At 44.3% G+C, this 16,880-nt stretch overlaps 1 long non-coding RNA gene across 1 annotated transcript; it reads right to left on the bottom strand.

Annotated features, from left to right (window-relative positions):
• Positions 1 to 3,019: 3,019 nt before the first annotated feature.
• LOC143837675 (uncharacterized) lies at positions 3,020 to 16,266 on the bottom strand. Its single transcript, XR_013231056.1, has 3 exons — positions 16,136 to 16,266; positions 15,205 to 15,297; positions 3,020 to 3,575 (listed from the first exon to the last, which is right to left on the bottom strand). It is a non-coding gene; the product is annotated as an uncharacterized LOC143837675 (long non-coding RNA).
• Positions 16,267 to 16,880: the final 614 nt, after the last annotated feature.

The following is a 16,880-nucleotide window of genomic DNA, read 5'->3' as shown; positions in this document are numbered from 1 at the left end:
CTGGATCAAGTTCAAGGTTTTGGTTTAAGGTTTTACCTTTTAGGCTATAAGTGGCTTGGGTCCTACCTGAGGGACTGCCTGCCTGTCTATGCTTCCTGCAGGTATGAACCTACTGGTTCATACCTCCACTCTGCAGGTATGAACCTACTGGTTGTCCCAGCTCCCTGGGACATCCACCTGGCCACAACCAGAGCCAGAGCCTTCTTGGCCTTGGCCCCAAGCAGGTGGAATGAGCTCCCGGAAGAGCTAAAGACCTGACCCTGTCAAGGTTCCGCAAAGCCTGCAAGACGGAGCTCTTACACCAGTTGTTTTGTTGAGGCCAGGGAGAGGATGCCCAGAGTTACAATCTTTGGCTTTTGCCGGGTGCACTTATGCTGCTATAGAAGATTGCATCTAAATAACTACCTATGACAATTATGGTATGCAAATATGGCTGCAGTGATGTAGTTGGGAGATGTTTGTTTTTTGTACTTTTCCACCATCTTGTTTTATTGTTTTTGGATGAGATGTGCTGTATTTTAAAGGGGGTTGGTTACTGTGTAACCATTGATATGTTTTAATGTTTTACAGTTTTATTTTCAGCTGCCTCAAGCCGGTACCTAGTACCAGGAGAGGTGAGATATAAATCCTAAAATAAACAAACAAACCCTGGATGAACCTCCCAAATAAGCCCCACTGAGAAAGTTATCTGCAATTTTTTTTCAGATTTATTTTTAAAAACACATCTTTAAACTCTAAAGTGGGTTTACAAACATATCTGATCATTTAGCCACCTCTGGTTTCTTTAAAGTTTCTCAATTGACCATCAAGTTTCCCCCAAATGCCAGAGCATCTCCCTAGTGTTTCTGCATGATGATATCACTTCTGGCTCATGTGGAAGTGATGTCATTGTGTCACTTCAATATCGGCTGGGCCTCCCTTCCAGTCCTGGTAAGCCTGCCCATCCCCCAGCAGTTGCCAGCCAGAACGGCAAGAGAGAAAGTGGTCCTTCAGTTATGCTAATCATAAGTAATGCATTGACATGTCATTTATGACACTCCTGCTTTCACAGATTCCCTGTTGTGCTTGCCTCCACAACAGACTGAATGAATGCAGGACAACAAAACAGTTAGTTAGAAACCTCTCTCCTCTTTCTACTGTTGTTGTTGTTAAGTGCGAAGTTGAATCCGACTCATCACGACCCCATGGACAATGATCCTCCAGGCCTTCCTGTCCTCTACCATTCCCCGGAGTCCATTTAAGTTTGCACCTACTGCTTCAGTAACTCCATCCAGCCACCTCATTCTCTGTCGCCCCCTTCTTCTTTAGCCCTCGATCACTACCAGCATTAGGCTCTTCTCCAGGGAGTCCTTCCTTCTCATGAGGTGGCCAAAGTATTTGAGTTTCATCTTCAGGATCTGGCCTTCTAAGGAGCAGTCAGGGCTGATCTCCTCTAGGACTGACCGGTTTGTTCGCCTTGCAGTCCAAGGGACTCGCAAGAGTCTTCTCCAGCACCAGAGTTCAAAAGCCTCAATTCTTTGACACTCGGCCTTCCTTACGATCCAAGTTACGCAGCCATACATTGCAACTGGGAATACCATAGCCTTGAGTAAACACACTTTTGTTGGCAGGCTGATGTCTCTGCTTTTTAGGATGCTGTCTAGATTTGCCATAGCTTTCCTCCCCAGGAGCAAGCGTCTTTTAATTTCTTTGCTGCAGTCCCCATCTGCAGTGATCTTGGAGCCCAGGAAAATAAAATCTGTCACTATCTCCATTTCCTCCCCATCTATTTGCCAGGAATTGAGAGGGCTGGATGCCATGATCTTTGTTTTCTTAATGTTGAGTTTCAAGCCAGCTTTTGCACTCTCCTCCTTCACCCGCATCAACAGGCTCTTTAGTTCCTCTTCGCTTTCTGCCATTAGAGTGATATCATCTGCATATCTGAGGTTGTTGATATTTCTCCCTGCAATCATGATCCCAATTTGTGACTCCTCTAATCCTGCCTTTCTCATGATGTGCTCCGCATACAAGTTAAATAGTCAAGGCGACAGTATACAGCCTTGCTGAACTCCTTTCTCAATTTTGACCCAATCAGTGATTCCATGTTCAGTTCTCACTGTTGCTTCTTGACCTGCGTATAGGTTTCTCAAGAGACAAATAAGATGCTCTGGTATTCCCATCTCTTTAAGAACTTGCCACAATTTGTTGTGCACCACACATTCAAAGGCTTTAGCATAGTCAATGAAGCAGAAGTAGATGTTCTGGAACTCCCTAGCTTTCTCCATGATCCAGCGTATGTTGGCAGTTTGATCTCTAGTTTCTCTGCCTCTTCGAAATCCTGCCTGTACTTCTGGAAGTTCTCGGTCCACATATTGCTGGAGCCTAGCTTGTAAAATTTTGACCTCTTTCTATACAAAGCATATTTATTCTTTTAAGCAGCCTCTTTGCACATTTAACCTCTGCCAAGATCTATTATAAACAATAAGCCAGGCAGATCAGTGCAAGGAACAGCAGAATCCAATTGTGACCCAAGCAGTGATGCCACACTAACTTGGAAAATCTAGTAGAACTCAGGCATCTGGAATACCAAACTCTGACTTCTGGGTTCTTCAGTGCCTACATTAGTACTAGGCAGGAGAAAACTGCAGTGTTTATCTGGAGGGTGGAGACAGAAACAAATTGTAACTAGGTTCCTAAAACTCCCTGCATTTCTGGCACTAAGAGATATAAAATTATTAGAAGAGGTGGATGTAATTAGAATATTGTATTTTTTAATGCTGTGAATTAGGATCTCATTAACAGAGGTGCTGCACCATTGGATCTGGAAGTACAGGTACGAGGTGACTCTGAAATTTCCTTCCCAAGAAGTGTCCCACATTTGACACCTGAAAATTAATGAACACGTTGAAAAGATTTAGACCCAAATGACTTGTCCAAGGTCATGTTCAAGCATGTGGCAGACTAGATAAGAAGATACAGTCGCAATGCCTCCTAGTCTCATGGAACAGACAACTAAGCAGCATAATGAACGATTAAACCTTCAAGAACATAACAGCCTGCAATGGGAACATTTCACTATGCCCGATGTTTTGGTATATTAAACTTTAATGAGCACGTTGAAGAATAAAATATTTAAATTCCTTGAATTCCATTTTACCAAAGGATCAGCCTAAAACAGTTAATATTGCAAATGACAGATTATAAAGAAAGCAAAACAATGCCCAACAGCATAGCAAAAGCTAATGTGCACTGCTTCCATTTCTGGATAGGTTGTTGTGTCCAAAAGTTGAGAACTCAGCATTATAAACCAGGACTTCTTGTCAGTTCTAATTTAGGGAGATGTAGACAGCTTCATGCAGCAGCTCTATGGCCTGGAGCTGTCTGTCTTGCAGTTGAAGGCCCACTGTGTCAATTGCATGTCCTTGAACATTTCAGGTATAGCCATAGCTCTGGGATTTGCCATCCTTGTGGATTTCAGGTGTGTAAACAAACATCTCTCTGCTTTCGTAATTTATTACAAAATAATGAAGTAGTAGCAGTGCGATGTTCAGACATTCAAGTCTTCATAATTTTCAAGGTCCTCTGAGTGTTGCAGCCTAAAAAAGGTGGAAACAAGAATTATCCATTATCTTTTCTGCTAAAAAATTGCTTCCCTTTGTGCACACTGCTACATGGTTTAGCCATGGTTTATAGCTACTTACTTGTAGTTACATCCCATGGGTTATCATTAGCATACGATTGTATAGAATCATACACCTATAGGGATAGATCCCCATGGGTCTCTAGTAAGTCTGCCCTAGCCAAACTATCATTGAAATCCTTATCCTTAACTATGTGTAGAATAGAACATATCATTGTCAGCCATTCCACATTACAAATACATATTTAGTTTGTTTGTCTGGGACAAAATGTATTGGTGAGTGGTGACATCTCAGTGCTGCCTCCCCTGTCCCATTCAAATTGTCTTGACTAGCATGACCTCTAGTGGCAAACAATATGTTACATAAAGCTATAGGACCAGTCCTCTCCATAGTTATTGTGGTAGCAACATAGCTCAGTGGTAAAGTGTGTGCTTTGCATGCAGGGGGTCCCATGTTCCATCTGCAGCATCTGGAAGATTAGGTAGTAAGTGATGCGAAAGACCTTACCTGAGTCTATGGAGAGCCACTGCAGGTCAGAGTAAACCTTACTAGACTCATGGCTTGACTCAGTGTACATATGCTATAGCTCAGAAATTACTGTGAGTGCCAGACCCTTTCTCCCCATTGCAACTCTCTCCCATTCCCTTTAAGTACCTGTGAAAGGAGGCAAAGTAAATTGTCTTTTCCTCACTGCTGGCAGTCCAGCATCACACCTGCTTCACATGAATTGATAAAGCAAGCAGTGCCACAGAACTACCAGAGATTTCTGGGTTACATGGTTACATTCATGTATTTAGGAAATTCAAGTCAGGAGAGCAAAAAGAATGGAAATTTTCACATGTTATCACATAAATTCTTGGAATTCAAATTTACAATAGTCCTAATTCAAACACAATAGAAATTTCAGAATCAGGTTCCTGCCTGTGGGGTTCCTAGGAACATAGCTATTTCCACAATCTTAATCCCATTTTTAAAACTACCATGAGGATATTGGGTAAATTCATTTATATATAGTCATTCAAGATTCCAGCATATGCAAGCCCTCCACTGTTACAGAGGAAAACATAGTTCTGTCAGGTACACTACTCCATTAACATGAAAGAAGAAAAGGTCAGGCATGAAGTAAACCTTCTGAATATTTTTTTTTTCTTTATAGTTCCCAAAACTTTCTTTTAATTGTTAACTTCAGTAACCTGACCAAGGAAAGAGTGACTCCACTCTTATTTACTTTAGACCAATCATTTAATGGGCAGCACATAACGATCAGGATGTTTTTTTACAAGACTATTTTATTTAGTAGGCAGACCCTTCCTCACACTGAGGAGAAATAGGTTCATTTAATATTGCATCAAATCTTAATTTGTAGTACATTGCCTGCCCAAAGAAGACATTGGAATAGTTGCATCTTAAATGCCAAAATCACAGTTTGCTCTCAAGCAGGTACAGAAAAATGGATACCAGCTAGTTGTCAATCTTCAGGACATACCTGGACATTAAGTTCAGATTCTGTCAGAACACAGGGGCCGTTTCACTAATGGGTCCCCCCCACTCAAAAGAGAAGCCTACCTTTGGGACAATAGTCTCTCCAAGAACTGGTAATTAATCTTTTTAATTTCTCAGGCTCTCCTTTCCCTTTCAAATGCTAACAGCCTGATTCACCTTGATAGCTTACTGTCTGGTACTCAAGGGGTCATCAAGAAACATTAACATCTTTAGTTCTACTAAGTTAGGGCCATCACCAAAAAATATTGTCCATGCCTGGACAACCCATCACATGTTTTCTAAGAGCATTGTCACACCCAGTACACGTCAACAGTGTATTGTTTTGGTATATTTAACTTTTCCTGAGATAACCATTTCCCGATAAAAATAGAGCACTCAGCACCAATCATGTGTATTATGGGACTCTCTGCACACCCCTATTTGCATGTGGGCCTGCCTTCCTGTTCTCTATGTGTTCTGGGTGCCTTGCATACACCACCTGCTCGGCTGTACTTCCCATGAAGTACTGCCCATTTCACTGAATCCATGTTTTTCCTTCTTCACCGTATGATGGTAAATATTACCTCTTTCTCCCCAAATGCTACCCCTCTTCACTTCTTGTTCTCCTTAGAGTTCTGAGTGTATGTTTTATGAGTTTTGTTTGCTTGTACCAATTTAATTATGTCTAATAAAGACCTTCCTGTTCATACCTGACTGGTTTCTTTAGAAGTTCTTAAAGGAAAATCCCAGTATACACAACTGGAGATCCTATTGTTACCTGTCTCTCAGTAAATCTCCAATTTAAATGCTAAATGCTTAAACAGTTCCGCAGGGCCTGCAAAAAGGAGATCTTCCACCAGGCATTTGGTTGAGACCAGATGTAATCCACAGCAACCGAAGGGCCCCTGCCCCCCCTGCCCCCCTCCCCCCCTCAGAATTCCACCAATGCTATAGGCCTGTTTGTATTGTTGTACTGTTTTATTGTTTATATTATTTATACTGTTATATTGTTATATGGTTACAACTATTAGTATTATTATTGTAAGGTATTCACTTGTTTATAGACTGTTCTATATATTGTTCTTTGTTCCTATGTAAACCGCCCTGAGTCTTTGGGGAGGGCGGTAAATAAATAAATAAATAAATAAATAAATAAATAAATAAATAAATAAATAAATAAATAAATTTCCCGATTAAATCAGGAGACCTACGTTTTGGGTAACGCTAAGGGCATTTCACACCTAGTTCTCAGAACAGGAAGTTCTTGATGAGATTTAAAATATGTTCTTGAATATATTGTTCTTGAATATATTGTTCCTGAATGAATTCAAGAATATATTCAAGAACAAAATAACAGAGAAATTTATTATTTCTGTTACTCCTAATAACTATGGTAGCGTTAGCGAGATAGGCATAACAGTAACCCCCTTTTTAAAAGCCACATGATTTATATATTTGGCATGCCTACTTAGTACATAGTAATTATTTATAACAATAATTCACTATGCAGAATCAATGAGCTGACCAGAAATATAGGTACCCCCAACGAAAATTATATTTAGTTAGAAATATGGGGATAGAAAAGTGCCTCTGCACTAACTAGCTGATTTCCTAAATGAGGAATAGTGAGAGAATACAGAATTATAAATGGATAATATGTAATGGTTACAAAAATCAAAGATATTGGAAAGAGATCCACAACTGAACTGTTCCTTTAACTAGGACATCTGAGAAGCTGTTTCAAATAGAAATGACAAGGGCTGACATTTTAGACCTAATTGACAAATTACAGACCAGCAAGAGACTAGTCAGGGGATATTTACCTCAAAGTTGTTAGGAAGTGAAACCACTTTTCTAATAAAAATATGAACTTCTAATAAAACTGTCTCATCAGAGGACTAGAAAGCAGTTAATGAAACACTTCATTGTAAAAAGAGATGTAGGCTGGAACAGATCATTACACCTTTTCTCTGCCTTGGAAAGCACTATTACAACTATGTTTTAAAAAGCAAAAGAACAAAGAACAAGTCTGGCTGATGAATTAATTTGACTAAAACTTAAGCATTAATCCTATAGATTCAGATTCAGATACCTTTATTGGCATAAGCATTAACCCTATAGAAAGCTTGCCTCACCATCATTTTAGAGCTTTTTGAGGTATCAATAAATATGTAGATAAGGGTCAGCCAGTCTGTGACATATACTTGGATTTCCAAGCTTCCTTCAGATGGGAATATACTGGGGATATAAGGAGTATTTCTGCAAGCGATAAATATAGTGAAATGTTTGCTGAGTGTAGGTGGCATATTCCAACCACTCCACATGACATTGTCTACATCCAGTGTCTCGGCAGCAGCCAGCTTGCTACATCCTCCATTTTAAAGCACGAGTTAAGGAATCCCCAAAAGTGGATTCACCAACCTAAAAAGCATGATTCATCAGTGGACAACCAGCAGGCAACCAGCAGAAGGAAAGTATGGAGGGTGAAATGCATGATAGTCAGCTCTGCAATGTCTCACCCTCGCTCCCGCCCTCCCCCCTACATTTCCTGCTCAGCCAAGAAGGCAGGACATTGATGGTGTGTGTGTGTGTGAACCACCCCCAATTAATTTGCCTAGATCAATTGGGGAGGTGGCTGGGGGGTGGCTGGGAGCTCAACATGAGCCTTTTGGCTGTCTTAAATGACAAGGGGGGATCTGCCTCCCTCCTCGTGCCCTCTTCTTGCTGGCTACATTTGGGGGGGATTTAAATAATGTAGCAATGCATTTTCATAGAAGTGAATACACATTGATACATGTAAGTCTCAAGTAAAAAAAACGGGAGAGACCAACAAACCACTGATTGGTTGGCCTGATTGATTGATAGGCTGAGGAGCACAGGCTGTGTGCAGCATATGTGAAGGGGACGATGCAGCAGGAAGGCAGGAAGATGCAGCAGGAAGTGTGGAGGAGATGAATAGCATGATTTAATATCATGCTATTGCAGGTTGCAGGCATCTCACCATTTTGACCACTGTGCAGAAATGCCCAAGGTGTCCCCCCCTCTCTAATATCTATTTACCAATATATGAGCAGAGCAAAGTGGAAGTAAATAAGCTTCTACAACAGGAGCTCTCTCTCTCTCTCTCTCTCTCTCTCTCTCTCTCTCTCTCTCTCTCTCTCTCTCTCTCTCTCTTTAAATTGCAAAATTATAGTAGCCATCCCACCCCACCAAGGCAAGGGAAGAGAGATTTTCTAAACATCATCTCCCATCTGGCAAGTATCAACTAACCTTCTCGAACTAACAAAAAAATAAAGAAAGCTGAAGGTCAATTGTCATTATATATAGTTGGACAAGCACTCAGGCAATCAGGTAAACTTATGCACTCTCAATATTTTAAGCTGGCAAAAAGGCATGGGATCACAGACTGGTCATCAAAGACACATGGTTCAGGCATGCCAGAGTCTATGGCTCATGTGTCTACCAACGGGCCCACAGTTCCCCAGTGGGAAAAGACAGAATATAGATTAAAACAACATTTTAAAGTTAAAAGTTTAAAAATGAACACTGGGGGCAGAACTGGGAATATGGCTGAAGTAAGGCAAAGGAGGTTCAGGTTGCTTCTTTACTCCTAAGAAGCACAAGCTTCAAGGCACAATCTCATAATTTACTAATGGTGCCCTCTCACTTAGGGGGAAAAGTTTTGAAGAGAATGGAATATATGTTTGCTGGGTAGCCCACTAGACTAAATCGCTTTCTCTTCTTTACATTTCTTAATATTCCTAACTGCTTAGGTATGTCCAACTTTATCTACCATCCTGTTTACCTACCTACTTACACTAAGGAGGATTCAGAATATTGAGATTTATAAAAAATGTTGGGTAGGAAAATCTACTTTTGAGAAAGTGAAGATTTTTCCACAAAAGAAGAATAGGCCTTTCTAAAATTGTATTGTCAAGTAGTGGTGTTTAAGGATCCCCAGAGGAAAGCTAGAGAAAAATCTATCAGTTATTGTAGGAAGTGCATTACAGGTGAAAGAGCTTAACAGAGAATCAATGATGGGCTACTTGAACTTTGGTTGTACAGTTGTCTCTCGAGGAAGGGATATTTTGTACATATAGAATAACTGCAATTCCAAAGATCAGTATGCTACAAAATCAAATGAAGGCTATAAGATAATCAGGGACTTTGGCAGGGTCCTCTGAAATGTAGTACAACAAAAGAACAATTATTAAGAAAGCAGGAATGGCTACAATCATAGAATGTATAGACTAGAATCATAGAATCATAGAATCATAGAGTTGGAAGGGGCCATACAGGCCATCTAGTCCAACCCCCTGCTCAACGCAGGATCAGCCCTAAGCATCCTAAAGCATCCAAGAAAAGTGTGTATCCAACCTTTGCTTGAAGACTGCCAGTGAAGGGGAGCTCACCACCTCCTTAGGCAGCCTATTCCACTGCTGAACTACTCTGACTGTGAAAAACTTTTTCCTGATATCTAGCCTATATCGTTGTACTTGTAGTTTAAACCCATTACTGCGTATCCTTTCCTCTGCAGTCAACGGGAACAGCATCCTGCCCTCCTCCAAATGACAACCTCTCAAATACTTAAAGAGGGCTATCATGTCCCCTCTCAGCCTCCTTTTCTCCAGGCTGAACATTCCCAAGTCCCTCAACCTATTTTCATAGGGCTTGGTCCCTTGGCCCCAGATCATCTTCGTCGCTCTCCTCTGTACCCTTTCAATTTTATCTATGTCCTTCTTGAAGTGAGGCCTCCAGAACTGCACACAGTACTCCAGGTGTGGTCTGACCAGTGCCGTATACAATGGGACTATGACATCTTGTGATTTTGATGTGATGTCCCTGTTGATACAGCCCAAAATGGAATTTGCCTTTTTTACTGCTGCATCACACTGCCTGTTTATGTTTAGTTTACAATCCACAAGTACCCCAAGGTCTTGTTCACACACAGTGTTACCTAGAAGCGTATCCCCCATCCAGTAGGTATGCTTTTCATTTTTCTGACCCAGATGCAGAACTTTACATTTATCTTTATTAAATTGCATCTTGTTCTCATTTGCCCATTTGTCCATTGTGTTCAGATGTTGTTGAACTCTGTCTCTATCTTCTGGAGTATTTGCCAGACTACCTATGCTCAAACTATGAAGAAAGCCACCTGATATTTATTTCCTTCTGCCTCTCTTTGTGGTAGTAATTCCCAGCTTTACAGTTGCAAATGCAGGATGTTATTTTAGGTTACAGTAAGGCATACTTTGTGAGGAAGGGAGTTAATACATGAAAAATGGTAAAATTTAGTCTAGTCTATGCAAATTCCCTAACAGATAACATTTGATTTCAATTTTCATGAGGTAAATTAATCTAAGAGTCCTCAACTGCAGAATAAGAAACATTATACATATAGATATTTTAAATTGGAATTCTACATATGAAAAACCATTTGCTCAAAATTGTTTTATTGGCTTTGGAAAGTTATCAAAGCAGACAGGAAACTCGGAAAAGGCAGCATAGGGCATTTGTAGAGGTATCATCATTTTTCCACAACACAATCAATATCTTATCAATGAGTGATTATTGACAGGACTAGTAAATAAGCCCGCTGCAGTCTGAATGCAGCGGGCGCTAGCGGGGGTCGGGAGCATCAGGGGCCGGCTCTGCAGCTGCGCTGGGGCAGGGTCCGGACCGAGGGCGGTCGTGGGGCGTTGTGCGAGCCGGATGCGGCATTGTTGCTAGATGTGAGGGGGCGGCCAGCGCGGCAGGAGGTAAGTGGCGTGGCTGCGGCATGTGTGCAGGCGGCGTGGGCCGCGGGGCCGGAGACGGGTGGCGAGTGGGCTGGTGAGCAACGTTGCGCGGTGGCAGTGGGACACAGTGAGGGAGAGAGCGGTGCGGCCGGCCTTGGCGCCAGCGCCGCGCCCTCCATCGTCGAGTGGCGTCACGGGCTGCTGCCTGCTGTGCAGGCCGGGGGTCGAGTTCTCGAGGAGGCAGCGGCTGGAGGTGGTGGCAGGGCCAATGTGGGCAGCGGCCGTCCATCCAGGTGGGGCGGCGAGGCGGCGACCTGTCCTCTCAGCGGGGAGGCAGGTAATGGAGGCAGGCGGGCGGCTGGGGGCAAGCTAGAAGGGGGGCGGGTCAGGAGGCACTTTGCGCCTCCCGATTAGCCAGGCCAGCAGCAAGGGACCAATTGCGAGCCACGCTGTGTGCGGCTTGCAATTGGTCCCTTGCTGCCAGACTGACAATCGGAGGGCCCAATCGGCAGGCGCAAAGCCCTCCAATTGTCAGTCCAGGGGGAAGGGGCCTATCGGCAGCCTTCCTCATCACGGAAAGGGTCCGCCTAGTGTTAACCTAGTATGCTGCTTTGGTCAAAAAGGCAAATGCCTGAAAATAAAACAACTAATATTATATTGCCCCTTTATAGATATACTAGAAAAAAAAAGCCCATTTATAAAAATGGGCAGAGTGCAGGCATAGTGCCAGGGCTCCGTACCTGGGAGCTCGCAGGGCAGCTGGTGGGGACAGGCTGGTAAGCGGCGCGGTTTGGAGGCCCGGTGGTGTAGGCAATGGGGAAGGGAAGCACGCATGCTCAGGAGTCCGGGCATACGTGCTGGAGGTAGGGGCGGGGGTGGGGTGTCGGGGCAAGCAACCAGGCATGCGCGTGAGTCCGCGCATGCCTGGTTCATTCGCGTGGCCTGCCGGTTCATTCGCGTGGCCTGGCGTCGTCGCTAACAGGACAAAGGGAAGAGAGGGAGAGGGAGCAGGAGGAATGGCAGAAGGTGAGCGCGGAGCAGGGAGCGGGCGGGAGAAGGGTGAGTTGGTGTGGGGTTCAGAAGTGTGGGGACAGGGGCTGGGGTAGAGGCGGCAGATGGTTTTTGGGGCATTGTGGCGTGTCGGGAAGGGGTTTGGGGAGGGTGGGAGGGTGAGCGGGCTGCGGGTGGGAGGCGGGGTGGGTTGTTTTTTGTTGGGAAGCAGCGGGGGGTTGCGCAGGGGTCTGGGGAGGGTTTGGGGGGTTGGGTGGCGGCGGGTGGGTGTCGGAGTGTGTGGCTGGGTGGGTTTTGTTGTCTCGGGAAGCGGCGGCGGGTTGGGAAGGGGTCTGGGGAGGGTTGGGTGGTTGGCTGGCGAGCTTCTATCATTGGCGGCAGGCTGACGCGGCGAGAGGCGCTTTGCGCCTCTCGCCGCGTTAGGCCGGGAGGAACTGCGAGCCGCGCTGTGCGCGGCTCACAGTTCCTGGAGCTGGGACTCGGAGGGACCAATCGGCAGGCGCTTCACGCCTGCCGATTGGTCCCTCCGATTGTCTATCGTGAGGAAGGGTCCAATCCGGACCCTTCCTCATCACGGACACATCCCGCCTCGGCAGGCCTTACCGAATTATTTAGTCCGTGGCGCCCGTGGCGCCACGGGCGGTTTAAAGATGGTGTGGGCATTTTAGAAGAAGAAGAAGAGTTGGTTCTTATATGCTACTTTTCTCTACCTGAAGGAGTCTCAAAGCAGCTTACAGTCGCCTTCCCTTTCCTCTCTCCACAACAGACACCCTGTGAGGCTGAGAGAGCCCTGATATTACTGCTCAATCAAAACAGCTTTATCAGGGCCATGGCGAGCCCAAGGTCACCCAGCTGGCTGCATGTGGGGGACTGCAGAATCAAACTCCGCATGCCAGATTAGAAGTCCACACTCCTAACCACTACAGCAAACTGGCTCTCTCATGCAACCAATCCCTTTCCTCCATATTTTGACGCATTTTAAAGGTCCCACAATGCCCATTATTTTTTTCAATCCGTACTCATCTGTTGCAATGCCTATGCATAGAATCATAGATGCACAGTGCTTTTTGAATGCCTCCCCTAATGTTCCTGATTTTGGAGGAAGAAAATTTTCGAGAGGCACACTTTGTGTCATGATCTTGAATAAAATATTCTTTTATTTCTGGCATCACCTACATGCCTGTCCATCTTTTCATTGTCCAGTCACATCACCATTTTTAAAAAAGAGAAGAAATTCCTGTTCCCAGGAACAATGGGGAGGGAGGTGAACGCAAGGGCGGGATGATGCAGATGACTGAAGTGCATTTGAGCCTCCATACTTTCCCTCTACTGGTTTCCTGCTGGTTGTTCTCCAGTGGATTATGCTTTTTATGGTGGTGAATCCACTTTATGTGCCTTTAAAATGGAGGATGTAGTGGGCAGTCGGAATATTCAGCTTCTATTCAGAAGTCATGACACTATTTTTAGCAGGTGTGGAAATCCCCTCAGTTTTATTGGAATAATATTTTTTTAAGTTTTCAGAATAGCATATGGCAGAGGTAGGGTATATCAAAAGGGATGTTAGAGTCAGAGTATCATAACTGTGACACTCTGTTCACTCATTGCCTCAATGGGTTTGCTTGTTGTTCCTCATTTAGTAATTTGAGTGCTGGAAACAAGGGTCTTCTCGCAATCGAAAAAACTTGCTATGTAACTGTCTCTTGTGTAGCAAATAGCTTATTAAAGCTGGTCTTGATTTGCAGTGTAAGAAAGCTTAGTTTGAATCTGCCAGGGCATGTTTTTAAAGAAAAATAAATGCATGTGGAGGAAATTCAAGGAGGGTGGTAAAATTTATCTGCAAAAAAAGAAAAAAGGGGGTGGGGGTCAGTGGGGGGAGGAATTGCCCCGAAAGACTTGTACTGATCTTTTTGACATAATTATTTCCTTCACCCTATTTCCACACAGAATAAAATGAAAACAAATAGTAACAATATAAATTAAGCTTGTTATTCCTGTTTTGTCCTAGAATCTGTTAAACATTTTCATTATGCTACTCACCCACTACCTGCTTGTATGGACTGGTAATTCCCATTTCATTGCGTCTGAAGAAGTGTGTGTGCACACAAAACCTTATATCTTTGCTGGTCTCAAAGGTGCACCTGGACTCCAACTTCGTTCTGTTGCTTCAGACCAACATGTCTACTCACCTGAATCTGTTTGCAATAATGCAATTAGAAAAAAGGATCACACTATGTGTTTCCACCGTTTTTTTCTGGTGTTATTTCCAAGGGGGCTCCCTAAAGACAAACACTTCTGTTCAGGCCAGACTGTGATAAATCAGTGACTTGGGGGCACTGTGAAAGGCACTCCAGGGACTTCAGGCTTGCGGGGAGGGGGAGGATATACTTAAACTGGTCACAATAAATATGTTGGTTCAGGAGAAATTAAAAGACGTTAAAAGTAGAAGCCTGACACACTTGAATTGGGGAAAAACCTTGTTTGTGTCTAATATGTCATAAAAATGGCTCAAGATCACTTTGTCCTTGTATTAGGTTTGCCCAGCAGAGCAGCTAACATCCTTAGGTTGAGACCTGAGGTTATGTGCTGGGTGTTTGCCAACTGTGCTTGTTTAAGCTATCTTTCCTTCTCGAAACAAGGCCTTGATCTTTATAAATCCGTGCCACTTATTTCATTGTGTTGGATTTGCCCCCCCCCTTTTAAAAAGGTTTTTTTTGAAGAGGGAAAACTAATACTTGCTTGAGATCATAGCATTGTCCCGTGAGATAAGGGAGACAGTCAACAAGACCATTATGCATCCTGATTCGCTATTTTTCAGAACTACTTTTTTTATATCCCACTTTTCACTACCTGAAGGAGTCCCAAAGTGGCTTAGACACCTTTCCCTTCCTCTCCCCACAACAGATACTCTGTGAGGTAGGTGGGGCTGAGAGAGCTCTAAGAGAACTACTCTGCAAAAACAGCCCTAAAAGAACTGTGACTAGCCCAAGGTCATCTAGCTGGCTGCATGTGAAGGAGTGGGGAATCAAAGCTGGGTCTCCAAATTAGAGTTTGTCACTTTTAATCACTATACCATGCTGGCTGGACTCTGCCAGGTTACTTATATAAAGGACACATTTTACTTTGCATCACTGCATATTTTAGTTGTGATTGGGCACTTGACATATAAGTTTAGACTCACCCTCCCCAAGTGATGCTGAAGCTCTGCCCATCTCAAGTAAGGATGGGTCTTCCTCACAGGGTTGCCAGGGAATGGCTGGCAATCCTGTCAGTGGCAGGGCCTGGCAGTCTGCAAGAGGGTTGGGGGTGCAGCGTCATGGGAGAATTTTTTTCCAAATGAAGCCTTGAGTACTTACCAGAATTCTTACCAGAGATGACAAAGGATATGTAACAGCTTTGCTATTTTTTGTGTTCTGAGGTGATGTATATTTGGCGGCCTCCTTAGATGTCTATGGTAGAATGACAGACCATTCAAAACCAAAAAGGGAAACCAAAACCCAACATAAACAGAAAAGTTTGGAACCGAAAGGTTGAGCTGCAATAATAATTTTTTTCCAAATATTTATTACATAAAGTGCACTAATTCAACATATTAAAAACATAGTCATCATAATTTTAAAACATCACATTTCTAACTGTACATGAAATAGACCAACATAGAATGGACCAACATAGAATGGACCAGGATCTTTCCCACAGCTTGGGGATGGGTGACCCCTTTGGGGGGACACCAGTGTTATGTATGATGGAACCCTCATCGCTGGACTGGCACACAGTGCCCAACGACCCATGGCCTCCACTACCAGTCTAGGCTTATGCCAAAGCCAGACTCTAGGTTCTCTAGTCAGCCAGGATTTTCAGCTTGACCAAAGCCACCAGTCTGACCTGGCAGTGGTGACCCTTGTGCTCTGCATTCATTCTTCCCTCACTCCATTGTATTGCTAATCCAGTGGCCAGCAGATTCCGTTGCACCTGAGTGCTCTTGCCCAACTTCTTTGTTTTCATACCTGTGATTCAACCTAAGCCACTCTGCCAGGAGGGAATTTCCCACCCAGTTTGTTAGTCTCTTGAGACCCCTGAAACTGTACTATGGTTTCCTTTCTTCAGAGCCATCCAGACCCACCAACCCACACCCATCTCCTGAGCCATTAGCACCTATTTTACCCATTGTCTCAACCCCAAGACAGCCGACCTGATGTACATGCAATGTCTAGCACACACCACCCTCCAGCAGGGTATAAAAGTCCCTGTATTCCTCCTCCTCGCCTGCCAGAGAGGGGTACCCACCTGCCTTTTCCTGCTCAAGCTTAGTGCACAGTTCCTTCTCTGGTTCCCTCTGACTCCTTCCTAGTCTGTTCTGCCTCCATTTCCATCCTTCGTCCACTTAACCCCATCTGCTTCTCGCCAATGGGTCTTCCACACTCCACTACTCCTCCAGATCTGACCCCTTGTCTCCTGTCTCACTCCCTTTTATCCTTCCCATGTTCCCAGCCTCCCCCTTCTCACCCCTCCCCCTGAACTATCAACCCCACCCTCTGTCAACATCTTGCCTTCTCGCCCCACCTTTCCCCAAGTTCATCAGTTGCAGCCTGCGCTGTTGGTTCCAGGCCCACCCTTACATTTGAGCTGCCAGTGCTCAGGGCGAGTCGCTGTTCACCAGCTGCACCCTGCCCCTGTCAGAGCTGTAGCTTAGCCAGGGTGCTGCATTGCTCCACTTCTCTGGTGGGGCCAATGAGTGGTGTAACTCTGGATAGGGCTCATCCTGATTGTCCGGTGACCCAACCTTGGCAGGGACTTGCCCTGTGGCAAGCCAGGTGATTTCTGGGGGTTGGTCTGTGTTGGGGCAAGGGGAGGGGTCTGTAGCTCCGTCCTTTGTCACATTCTTTCCATTTGCAAGTGCTTACTGTGTGGGGGAATCCCCTGCTGATTCTGTTGGTCCCTCTATATTGCAGAGTTGTATTGTTCATAGGGGCTTGTGACTCCCATGGCAGGAAAATGGGATGGTACAAAAAGGTTCCTAGTTGATTGGGCA

This window comes from Paroedura picta, chromosome 1 (assembly GCF_049243985.1).
Source record: "Paroedura picta isolate Pp20150507F chromosome 1, Ppicta_v3.0, whole genome shotgun sequence".
Classification (NCBI taxonomy): Eukaryota; Metazoa; Chordata; class Lepidosauria; order Squamata; family Gekkonidae; genus Paroedura; species Paroedura picta.
Note: the sequence above shows the minus strand (reverse complement) of the source record. Positions and strands in the feature narration are given on the sequence as shown.